Source organism: Symphalangus syndactylus, chromosome 3, assembly GCF_028878055.3.
Source record: "Symphalangus syndactylus isolate Jambi chromosome 3, NHGRI_mSymSyn1-v2.1_pri, whole genome shotgun sequence".
NCBI lineage: Eukaryota > Metazoa > Chordata > Mammalia > Primates > Hylobatidae > Symphalangus > Symphalangus syndactylus.
The window spans coordinates 34,092,686-34,106,085 of NC_072425.2; the positions used below are offsets into that span (position 1 = coordinate 34,092,686).

At 37.1% G+C, this 13,400-nt stretch overlaps 1 protein-coding gene and 1 non-coding gene across 14 annotated transcripts in view; one reads left to right on the plus strand and one right to left on the minus strand.

The window, feature by feature from the left end:
* LPAR1 (lysophosphatidic acid receptor 1) overlaps positions 1-13,400 on the plus strand; it is a 174,189-nt gene that overhangs the window by 138,552 nt on the left and 22,237 nt on the right. The window lies entirely within an intron of this gene.
* Positions 5,445-5,553, minus strand: LOC129479925 (U6 spliceosomal RNA). The gene has a single exon (XR_008656852.1). It is a non-coding gene; the product is annotated as a U6 spliceosomal RNA (small nuclear RNA).

Genomic DNA, 13,400 nt, shown 5'->3' on the forward strand with positions numbered 1-13,400 from the left:
GCTTAGGTAACTTCACTAACTAATGAATCTCTCTGAAAGACCAGAATGTTCCATTCAATGCAGTTACTAAAATGTAATTTTCCTTTAAGATTATTCTGCTTTATATTTCCCTTTGGATTTCTCTTGAACATGATGTGTGACAAGAGATTAATTTCAGTATTAATTTCCTGTTTTAATACTTTATGATGAAAATAATTGTAATTCAGTACATTTAAATTTTAATAAATATAGCATCTAGACAATAACGTATTACTATCAATTTGTTAATATATAGTTAATTGTAATATATCAATCAATATTAATTTATTAATAGTTTTAAGCATTAATGAATTATAAAATACTTAAATATCTTAATATTTTAAAATAATTTAAGTAAAATATTTTAAAATAGCTCACTATTTATAAACATTTAGATATTTAAAATTAATAATACTTTAGTTCCTAGTTTAAATAGAAAAATGTTCCTGAAATATGCATAAGGGAAAAAAAGAAAAGAAAAACACACTGATTATTTATTTCCAAAGAACAAGTAAACAAGAAGCAACTGATGAGAAGCAGAATTATTTGGGTTGGATATAAGCCTTAGCCTCCGTCTTCTGTGGTGTAATTTTCTTATGAATCTACTTTAGCTTTTCCCTGAAATCAGAAAAGCTGTGTGTGTGTGTGTGTGTGTGTTTTGTCAAAGGTTAACTCTTTCTTTTTTATGTGAAACTTTTAGAACAATTAAACTGATGTAAATCAAATTACTGTTCTTTGAATAGTAAGCCATCCTTATGCTCTCTGTAGTTCTTGTTTCTTCTGTTTTAATCTCTGCATTATTATTAATAAAAATTATTTTCCTCTGTAAAGATAACATATGATTAGTACAGATATATTGGGAAATACTAAGAATCAAAGAAAGAAAATAGTAACCTGTAGTCCCACCATGCAAAGACAACACATATCCTTTATCTGAGGATTTTCCTGTTGTCCAGACATGTGAATGTCAAGAGGGAATATAGAATTAATGAATCAAAACAGTTCCTGTGAACTCATATAGATGTTGCTTTACTGGACCCTGATTTTTAACATTGTTACAGAAAAGTCTAGGGTCAATCTGATTATTCTCCCTTTACAGGTAACCTGTTTATTTTGGCTGAGGTGATTGTGTGTTCTTTATTCTTATAGTTTATTCTCTGTTCCATTTCTTTCACCAGAGTCTGTTCCATTAAAGACCAAGAACGGGCTGGGCGCGGTGGCTCACGCCTGTAATCCCAGCACTTTGGGAGGCCGAGACGGGTGGATCACGAGGTCAGGAGATTGAGACCATCCTGGCTAACATGGTGAAACCCCATCTCTGCTAAAAAGTACAAAAAATTAGCCGGGTGTGGTGGCAGGCGCCTGTAGTCGCAGCTACTCGGGAGGCTGAGGCAGGAGAATGGCATGAACCCGGGAGGTGGAGCTTGCAGTGAGCCGAGATCGTGCCACTGCACTCCAGCCTGGGCGACAGAGTGAGACTCTGTCTCAAAAAAAAAAAAAGAAAGACCAAGAATGATTACCCCTTGCCTTTTTACAGAGCTAAGGGTATTAGAACCATCAGTGGCTCAGGACCTGTCAAGTCTCCAGTGAGTCATTCTAGGTTGTTCACCATACATCTCTGTTCATCTTAGTTTCTCTCTGTTCCTCTCTTGATTTTTTGCCGGACAGAATATTATGAGGAATATTTATTGTTTGTGACATTGGGACCATCAAATTCTTAAATAAGATTTAGTCCTTTCTCAGAGGTAGTATTATCCTTTTCTCCCTTTTGTTAAAGTGATAATATATATGATCAATGTAATTTTTAACATTTTTCAAATACATATCAACTTTTGAAATTAGATAGCTGCATATAATACCAGAAAATGTACATTCATAGAATTTGTCTTGTTCTTAATTCTAGATTTTTTTAAGTTACAGAATTAAGATGTTAATCTGAATCCATTTTGCATCAATAAAGGATTTTTATGTCATAATTTTTAGAAACTTCCTTTATCCTTAAGTTGGCCTTCAAAGCATATATATCCAATGTCACTCCATAGAAACTTTGGTTTTACATGTAAATATATAGTTCATTTACTTTATGTGATATATTTGTTATGTTTTGTATTTGCTGACTGTATTTATGCATTTTATGTGGAAAAGCATTTTAATTTAAAAAGTTTCATTCTAGAAGAAAATCAGCTGTTTTAAAAGTATTTTGATAACTGGTTATGAGCCATAATAGTATTATTGTTGTGAAGCATTTTATTTTCCTGAGTGTAAGAGTCAAACCCAAGAAAAATATTTTTATATGAAAAAATATTCTACCACACAATGATCAGAATATGTACTTTTATTAGATAATATTTTGACCATTTTGGCATGTGTTGGGTTGGTACTAAAAATGAAAAGATGAGCTTGCATTTCTAGCACAGGCTAAAATTATGGAGATGATACTCTTAATGATTATTTGTCTTCAATCAGAAGTTTTCACCCAAAGAACACATGGCTTGAAATAAGTTTTTTAAAAACATCACCAGTGTCAACATTATATTATACAAATTAAGAAGTAGGATTTTTTCCTTTTTTTAATGAAACACATTACAGCAAGTTGGGAAGGGTTAATATTGTCCTACATATAATAGAAGACAGAGAATGGACCAGCAATGTAGTCAGATGGTTGATTCTAGAGTTCCAGGGATCTTAGAAGTCCCAAACATAAGCAGGGAGAATTTTGGCTTTAGAGGTAACATCTGTCTTGTCCATAGAACTTGACGTATTTTTGTGCCATAACCTTTACTAATCTGATTTCTTGAAATGTTTTACTTTGTTTCCAAATCCATTGTTACCTATGGTAAAGTTTCTGACAGAGAGCATGCTCCTGGATTATAATAGCTACTGTGGAAAGCTTATTACATGTCACGTGTTTGAGATACAGAAATTCATTTGGTTCTTATAGCACTGCTATAGATTAGGTATTACCATATCCTTTTCACAAATGAAGAAACTGAACCTCAGGGTATTGGGCCAGGACACTCAGCCAGCAAGTGCACACACTGGCATGTTCTAGCCCAGGTATGTTCACCACTATCTGTCTAGGAAAAATAATTCCATAGAACTTAAGAGACTGAGGAAATGTATAGAGCCTTTTAAATCCTTACATATTACTGATAAAAAAATGCAAACCTTTTAACTTTTATGGTAAATGGTGCAATTAAGGTGTTTATACTTATTTATAAGACATAGCGGGCTGGGCGCCGTGGCTCACACCTGTAATCCCAGCACTTTGGGAGGCTGAGGTGGGCAGATCATTTGAGGTCTGGAGTTCAAGACCAGCCTGGCCAACATGGTGAAACCCCGTCTCTACTAAAAATAATAATAAAAAATTAGCTGAGTGTGGTGGCACACACCCGTAATCCCAGATGCTGGGGGAAGGTGAGACAGGAGAATTGCTTCAACCTGGGTGACAGAGGTTGCAGTGAGCCAAGATCATGCCACTGCACTCTGGCCTGGGTAATAGAGCGAGACTCCTTTTGAAAAAAAAAAAAAAATAGCAAAGGCATATTTTGTTTTAAATGCATTTCATTGTCCAGTGTACCCAACCATCCATATATGACTTAGCACTTCTCAAAGACAAATTATCTTACCACTTATGCAGACTTGGAATAGGATAGCGTGGTAAACTGAGGAAGAAGTGAGTGCATGTTAAGTGGACCATGATCGGCATCAGCCAGTTTTCATATAGTTCCTTTAGTTCCAGGAATTTGTTATAGTTGATCTAAGAGGATGCTGAATGAACAGCAGTAAATAGTTGACTCTGCTTTGCTTATTTGTGTTCCCTACCAGAGGTGGGAAAGAAATGAATAATTCCTCTAAGTGGAAATGGTCCATGCTCCAGTAGGTTTATGCTACATTTGAAGTATCTTTCTTCTGTCACTTCCTCTCCGCTCTACTCTGGGGTTTGTGAGAGCTTGGAGTGTGTCATACAATATCCTCTTTGGATTGTGAACTTACAGTTTTCAGAGCACTTTGAAGATGTCTGAATCATAAGGGATAACACAGGATGGATGAGAAGAATTAAAACCTGTAATAATGTATAGAATTATCACTGGGTGTGGTCCAGGTTGTCTTTCAGACCTACTTCTCCAGCCACTCCTATTTCAAAGATGTGGCAGTTAAGGTCCAGGAATTTCTGGTGATCCTGATTCCTAGTTAAGAATCAGAAACATGCTTCAGTCTAGTTCTGTCTCAGAATGAGGTAGCTCCTAGTCTAGGACTTTGCCATGAACAACTTAATACTTTTATTTATATTGAGTCATTTAATATGCAGAATCCCAAATAGATATTGAGGACTTTTGGAATTATACCTCGTTTATTTATTATGTCTTTGAGTATACCTCTTTGAATAGTTTTCCTTTTGGTTGCTCTCTCATTACAATACACATGTGACTTATCACAGTCTACTGATATCAACATTTTACCACTTTGAGTGACACATGGGAGCCTTATTTCCATTTAAACGCTTTTACCTTTCCCACTTTTAAATATTATTGTCTTGAGTATCAGATGGTGTTATAATGTTTGTTTCAGTCATCTAATAAATCTTATGAAATTCATGAGGAGGATCATCTATCATATGTAGCCATATTTTAGCTTGTTTTGTTGTTTTCTTTCCTAATGCTCCATGATTCCATCTTCCATCATTTTCTTTCTGTTCAAAAAACTTATTTTAGCCATTTTTAAAAGATCTGCTAGCAACACAATCTTTTTGTTTCTTTCATCTAAGAATATTTCTATATTCCCTTCATTCTTGAAGTATAGTTTTCCTGGATTTAGAATTTGAAGATGACAGTTCTTTCTTTTCAGCACTTGGAAAAGGTACCTTTTCCTTCTAGCCTGTATGGTTTCAGGTAAATTTGCTGTCATTTGAGTTGATGTTCCCTAATGGGTAATGTGTTGTTGCTCTCTGAATGCTTTCAAGACTTTTTTTTTTTTTTTTTTTTTTTTTGCAATTCACTTCTCAAAATTTTAATAATGAAATGTCCTGGTATGGATTTCTTTGGGTTTATCCAGTTTGAGATTTATACAGCTGATGAATCTGTAGATTTATATTTTTTGCCAAATTTAGAAAATTTTAAGCCATTATTTTTAAAATGCTTTTTCAAACCCACTCTCTTTTTCTCCCTCTATTCTGGACCTCTGATGATGTGAATATTGAACATTTTGTTATTGTGCTACAAGTCCTTGAGGGTCTGTTATTTGTCAGTTTTTAGTCTATTTTCTTCTTGTTCATAGTGAGTAAATTTGGGAATTCTGTTGATCTGTTCTCAGGTTCACTGATTCTGTCCTTTGTCACCTTCATTTTACTATTGAACCCACTAAGTTTATCTTTGTGGTACTTTTTAGTTTTATAATTTCCATTTGGTTCTTTTTTTAATTCCTCAAAAAATACGGAATGCGTCACAACTTTGCATGTCACCCTTGTGCAGGTGCCATTCTAATCTTATCTATGCTGTTCCAATGTTAGTGTATTTGCTGCGGAACTGTGAGTACCGTGGTTCTTTTTTTATAACTTCTAGTTCTTGGCTGAGATTTTCTGTTTTTTCATTTGTTTCTAAATAATTTGCAATTACTCATTACACCATTTTGAGGAAGGCTGCTTTAAAATCTTTGTCAATAAGCTCTTCATCTGTTTCATCTCAGGGTTAGTGTCTGTTGTCATTTCACAGTCAAGTTGTGATTTTCCTGATTTTTGGTTTGTTGGGTAATTTTTCATTCTATCCTGGAATTTGGCTATGCTGTTAGGAGACTCAGAGTCCGATTTAAATCTTTTGTTTTAGTAGGCAGTCATCCCATTTAGATTTAGCAAGAAAATCCTGGCCTAATTTTGTGGGCTGTGAATCCAATGACAATTACAGTTTCAGAGACTTTGTGGTGCTATTTTGGTCTTCTTGGTTTATCTGGGGCTGCTAGGGTTCCTCCTGGTATCTGCTGGTGCTGCCTGAAGGGGTGGAGCTTCTGGGTAGAGCCTCATGATGCCCCTGATGGAGGTAGAGGGAATACAAACAGATATCCTGGAGACAGGCACTAGTGCTGAGGACCGCCCCTCTCTCCAAGGAAAACACTTCCTAGGTGGAGCCTTTTTTTGTGGCGGGATCCCCTTTGCTAGTGCTGCAAGCCACCTGCTGTTTCTCATTGGAGGAAGGGAGTCTTAGGCTTGGTGAGTAAGGAGAGTGCTTTCCTGTCTCCTTATGGGCAGCAGGTGTATTAGTCTCATGCTGCTAATAAAGACCTACCTGAGACTGGGTAATTTATAAAGGAAAGAGGTTTAATTGACTCCCAGTTCCACATGGCTGGGAAGGCCTCAGGAAACTTACAATCATGGTGGAAGGGGAAGCAAACACATCCTTCTTCACAAGGCAGCAGGAGAGAGAAGTGCTGAGAAAAGTGGGAAAAGCCCCTTATAAACCCATCAGATGTCATGATAACTTACTATCACAAGAACAGCATGAGGGTATCCACCCCCATGATTCAGTAACCTCCCACCAGGTCCCCCACAATGCAGGATTATGGGAACTACAATTCAAGATGAGATTTGGGTGGGGACACAGCCAAACAATATCAGCATGGCTCCTGCTCCATTTTCCCTGGCTAGTACCGCTGGCCAGCCTGGTAGTGTTATTGGGACTCCCCTTTGGTCTGAGTGGGAATGAGCCTATTTGGGCTGGCTACTAGGTTGAGGATCTAGAAACACCGGGCTTGGGTGACCTTCTGTGAGGTTGTGGGTTGTAAGGCACTGTCACTGTGACATTCCTCTAGTTGTGGGGTCTCTAACCAGTTCACCTTTCGAGTTCTCTGGCTTCCTTTTGTGTTTTTTCTAGGGTTTGTATTTATACTTAGCTGGGAGGAACAGGGAAAAAGTATCTGTACCATCTTGTCCAGTCCTGAATTCTTGTGCAGGGACTATTTTTGGGGAGAGGTGGGGTGGGAGAAGACCCTTAAGACTACTCATTGTAAAAAAAATGAATTTGGTTAGTGGCTTTGTTTCAGTAGAAAGTTCTCTATTTCTTTATGTTTCTACCTTTCATAGTTCCCTGTAAACAAAACTGAAATGCAGTCTACCTGCCCTCTCTCTTCTCTCTACTTCGTAATCATGCTGTGATATGGTTTGGCTGTGTCCCCACCCAAATCTCATCTTGAATTGTAGCCGCCACAATTCCCACATGTCATGGGAGGTACCTGGTGGGAGGTAATTGAATCTTGGACGTGGGTCTTTCTCATGCTGTTCTCATGATAGTGAATAAGTCTCACGAGATCTGATGGTTTTATAAAGGGCGATTCCCCTGCACATACTGTCTCTTGCCTGCTGCATATAAGACATACCTTGCTCTTCCACCATGATTGTGAGGCCTCCCTAGCTATATGGAACTGAGTCCCTTAAACCTCTTTCCTTTATAAATTACCCAGTCTTGGGTATGTCTTTATTAGCAGCATGAGAACAGACTAATACATGCTGCCTCTGTGGGCTTCAATGAGCTGAAGTTCTTATATCTTTAGGAGCGTGGAGGAAGAGTTAAAGCCTCACTTTCAGTTTTGCTACTCTTGTCATAGTGGGAACGTGAGTCAACAAATACTCTATCTTTAGGCCACCACTTCTCCTTCTCCTTCTGCCTTCCTCCTAATCGCCTCTTGTCAACTTCACCAAGCTTAACTTCACAGGCTGGGAAAAATGAGCTTTTAAAGACAGTTAGTCAAATCTTATATGTCAAACTCAAAAAGGGAAAGAAACCTTAAGTATAAATGCCATCTGGCTTTATTTACTCATCCTCCCCCATCTCAGAGTCACTTTGAGCAGATGCAGGCTTTCACTCTAAAGAGCAGTTTATAGGAACAGATTGAAGAAAAGATTTGTTTTAAACATTTCAGCACGATAATTAGATTCAATTCAATTTGTCACTAAGTGTTCTGTAACTTAAGATGCCCTAGCCCTTGGCACATATGAGCAAAAATCTAAAAAACACAGGGAAGGTGCTGATGAAGGTTTTGGATGAGGGTTCAAGTAGCCAAATACTACCTTCACTTTTAAGATAAATCTAAAAGAAAATTTTTAAAATAGTAAATATAACTCTATAAAATAAGAATGGAATTCTTAAATTTCAGGAAACACCCAAAGATTCAGAAATGAATCATATTTCCTCATTTGTTGGGCATTAAAAATGTAATTTTATACTAGTGATAGCAACAGGGTCAAGAAAGCTTGGGAATGGTGCCAAAACTGTAACATTAAAAGTAGAAAAACTTGGTTCTTCCTTAGATGAATTTATATGTGACTAGAAATGCTATGAAATGTTCTCAGGTAGGAAAGTACTTTCGGCACAGAAGAAAATCCCTGTTCTCTAGGATTTTGGGGGAAAAACTTTATCTTAAATTATTCTAGGTATGAAATCATTTACAATTGTAATTTTTATTTTAACACGGTGGGAGTGAGTAATATGGACCACTAAAGATGCTCACATCCTTATCCCTGGAACCAAAAGAGACTTTGCAGATGTGATTAAGTTAAAGGCCTTGAGATAGGGAGGTTTTATGCTGGATCACTGGCTTTGAAGAAAGAGGAAGGGTCCATGAGCAGTGGAAGCTTCTGGAAGCTGGAAAAGTCAAGGAAACTGATTCTTCCCTGGATCCTAAAGAAAGTGTTACAGCCCTGCTAACACTTTGATTTTAGCCTAGCAAGGACTCACATCAGATTTCTGACCTCTAGAATTATAAGATAATAAATTTGGGTTATTCTGAGTCACGAAGTTTTGTGATAATTTGTTACAGCAGAAATAGAAAACTAATACAAATAAGTGAGTTATTTTTAAGAGGGTTGCTATTTGTCTCATGGAACTTTTTATGTAAAAGCATTATCTACACCACTGACTTTGCCCCTAGGAAAACATTTGGCAATGTTTGGAGACATTTTTGATTTTTGCAATGGGGGCATGGGGGTGGTGTATTACTGGCACCGAGTGGGCAAAAGCCAGGGGCGCTGCTAAATATCTTGCAATGCAATGACCAGTCCCACAGGAAAGAATCATCTAGCCAAAATAGAGAAATTCTGAGCTAGGTTAATTTATAAACTCAAAGCATGTAGGAAATTGAGGCTTCCCTATTCAGTTTGCTCTAAACTAACTGCGTAGTCTAGAGCTGCACTGTCCAATAGGGTAGCTATTAGACACACATGTTTGTTCAAATTTAAATTCATTACAGTTAAACAAATTGAAAAATTCAGTTTCTCGGTCACACTTATCATTTTTCAAGTGCTTGGTAGCCATATGTGCCTAGCGGCTACCATATTCAACAGCTCTGATATAGAACATTTCTATCATTGTGGAAAGTTCTATTGAGTAGTGCTGGTCTTCTAGACTCTTGCTACCCACAGTGCTGTACATGGATAAGTAACATTAGCATTACCTGACAGCTGTTAGCAGTGCTGATTCTCAGGTCCCACTCCAGACCTACTGAATCAGAATCTGTATTTTAATAGATCTCTGGGTGATTCATGTACACATTGAAGTTGATAAAGCACTGGTCTAGGTGACTTTCTCTTGCTTTCTTTCTCTCCCTGTCATTTCCTTTCTCCTCCCTCTGCTACACCCTGCACTTACGGTTCCCGTTTAGCTACATAAATGCCTTTCTTCCCAGCTTCAGTTTCTAGTCTCCTCAAGCCAGGTCTGTGTATTATTTCATCTCTATTTTCTCCCAAAGACACTAACTACATTGCATTGCACAAAATAGCTGCTTGATATTATTTATGGATCGAATAAACTTCTGAAAATTCTTGATTTAGATAATTTTCATTTTAACTGAATGGATGGCTGCCATCATTTTTACTTTGTAATTTAATTCAAACATTTCCTAGAGTTTCAACTATGAAAAAAGATAGCCGTTTCAAATATCTAGAAATTTCATAGTAAATTGAAGCTTCCTAATAATTTCACAGTGTGAAGAAGAGAACTCATCCTAAGTATCCTATATTCTGATTCTTGATGTGTAACAAAATGTAGCCAGTATTTCCATTCTTAACATTCCATTCTTAACATTAATTCTCCAGAGCAATCATTTGTGTAATGGAATAATTTGTATTGTATTTTTAAAAAACAATTAGCCAATGTTCCCCAAGGAACCTAAGGGGATTATCAGGTTTTTGGTATTTATCAAAATCTGTTACTTTATATATGATGGTTACAACTACAAAGAATTATCTCATTTTTTTTCTTTGCACGAATGCAGTGAAAACACTTATAGGATGTTTTGGAGTTAAGGTGACACACATAACGTTAAAAGCTTGATTTTATGAATACTGCATCTTACAGCAAAAATAAGAATTCACTGCTACAGAGAAGGAGCAAATTAAAAATTCTAGTTTAATTAGCCAGAGATTTCTCAGGCTTTAAGTGATCTCCTTCATTTTACAGATGAGGAATTTGAGGCCTAGAGAAGTTGGTGCTAGTCAAAAGATCAAACCGTTGCATGTTTTGTGGAAAGGACAGTATTGGAGGCTTGCTTTTAAACATAGCTGTCTTCATCTCTTAAACGTATGCTGTAAACCGGATGACCCTTGAGAGCCTTCCAACTTTTAAAACATTTTAAATCCGGTTCTCCCACTCTAAATATAGCATTCTTATAGTTTCATACTGCCTCTCTGTAGACTATTTCTGTCTGGAGAAAAGGATGGGTAAATGGATGGAAACTGTCACTACAATACTAGTACAAAAGTTAGATTTAAATTCATGTTTCTTTGCACACGGTAATCTATATAAAAAGGTTTTTACTTCATATGTAGATGAATAAAAGTGCCAAGTTATATTAATTCTCTAATAAAATAGTTTTGTAATTCCAAAGCTACTGGGCAAAGTCCAACAGACACATATTTTTTAAATTTCTAAAAGCAAAACTAGCACTGGAAAAAATAACTTGGTCCAGAAATATTGGTTTGTATTGCTTGGAACTGTAAGCATTGTGTTGTTTTAGGGTCCTTTTTACCCTTCAGGATAGAGGCCATGGCTTTCACTGGACTCCCAGAGGCACCAATGTCACAGAAATGAGTCACTAGGTTTTTCAACTCTTGAAATATGTATCTGAAGACCAGTGAAAATCTGACTTGTCAAGACTATGATTCTAATTACTAGGGTTTCTTGAGCTCACTATTTTTGCTATTAAATATTTTCTTCCTTCCTCCAGAAATTCTGTGTTTGAGTATTTTATGTATCCCTTGTGAAATAATCCCCAAGTAATGAAAATTCAACAATACAAAGTGATGCAGAGACAATGATCCTTGATGACAGTAATGTGGATATCTGCTCATTAAAAAAAAAAAAAATCAAAGGCCTTATTTTAGTCTATATCTAGTTATTTTTTTCTACTTTTCAATGTTTCTCCCTGTCTTTCTAGAATTAGTTCTCTAGTTGTCTTTTTCCTTCTAGCTTATGTTGTTTTATCTTTAAAGACAGTGTGATGGAGCTTAGTAAGGATGCTATGATTTGAAGAACACAGATGCCTCTAACTTATGGAAGAGGAAGCCAAATGCTGTTCCACTTTCAGATAAACAGATGACACAGAGGCAAAAGTTTCTCCCCATAAGATCTGTTTGTAATTCTGATGCATAAGAACTTTGCCAGCATGCTAAGGGGGTTGAAGGGTACTGTATTAGTTTGTTTTCACACTGCTGAAGACATACCCAAGACTGGACAATTTACAAAAGAAAGAGGTTTATTGGACTTATGGTTCAACATGGCTGGGAGGCCACACAATCGTGGAGGAAGGCAAGGAGGAGCAAGTCACATCTTACATGGATGGCAGCAGTCAAAGAGAGAGCTTGTGCAGAGAAACTCCTGTTTTTAAATCAGATCTCATGAGACCCATTTGCTATCATGAGAACAGCACGGGCAAGACCCTCCCCCATGATTCAATCATCTCCCATGGGGTCCCTTCTGCAACACATGGGAATTATGAGAGCTACAAGATGAGAGTTGGGTGGGAACATAGAGCCAAACTATGTCAGGTAGGAAGGCAGCATTCAGGAAAATAAATTTCTCTGTCTGATTAAAGAGTTCACTAAATCACGCCTATAATCCCAGCACTTTGGGAGGCCGAGGTGGGCAGATCACGAGGTCAGGAGATCGAGACTATCCTGGCTAACACGGTGAAACCCCATCTCTACTAAAAATACAACAAATTAGCCAGGCGTGGTGGCAGGCGCCTATAGTCCCAGCTACTCAGGAGGCTGAGGCAGGAGAATGGCGTGAACCCGGGAGGTGGAGCTTGCAGTGAGCTGAGATCGCACCACTGCACTCCAGCCTGGGCAACAGAGCAAGATTCCATCTCAAAAAAAAAAAAAAAAAAAAAAAAAAGATTTCACTAAGAAGTTGCATATTCAAATATAAGTCACTTAACTCACCCCCTCCCAAATTTTAAGTCATGCTTCAGTGCATTATGTGTTTATTACAAGTTCATACAGTGCTTAAATCCTAGTCTTCAATCTTGTAACCTCACTATGGGTAATCCTTAGTGTACTATTCTTGTGGATCCTTTCCTTTGTTTTTCTTGCCTACTTAAGTGTAGGGTTACTTTCTAGATCATACCATGGAGTAGTACAATGGGGAATGTCTTAAAAATCAAATACTTAAGTGCAAAACACAAAATAAGGTGTAATTCAGTAACAATCAGACTAAGCAAATAAAACACATTCTGAGATGCCTTTTAAATGTTTCAAGTGTGGGTTGCCCCTGATAAATTTAATTAGGCATTATAAAGAGATAACATATAAATGCATTTAAAAGATGTAATTGCACCTCAAAACTTTACATAGTTAAAAATCAAAAGGCCACAAATGACCTGAATAAATAGCAGGAGTCTGAAAAATAACTGTCAAAAAGAAAATTGTCAGCAATGTTTTTGAAAATATAATGAGGGCCCTAGAAAGTATACAGCATAGTTAAAAATCTGTCGTGGTAACAAGAATAATTATGAGCAGGACTTCAAGTTCTTCATTAGCATCATATACCTGGATTAAATGGAGCAAGTACATTTCTGCCTCTGATCTAAACTGGAAGCAAGCGCTTTACTGGTTTACGGCTAAAGGAAGGCAAAGGAATTGACCCAGCTTACATCTTCCCTAACGAAGTTTTTCACTCTGTAAGCCTGATCTGATTAAGATTTTTGACTAAGAAATGAATATGAAATGGATGGGTAAATGGCATGAGAAGCAAGAGAAATGCCCAGATGTCCCAAAGGCTGTCTTTCCATTCTTCACGCGGGGCCAACATGAAACCCCTCTGGGCTGCATCTGGTTCTCTTTTGTTGCTACTTTATTTCTTAGGAAAATTATTTTTATTGTTTTTTAGCCAGCGCTGTTC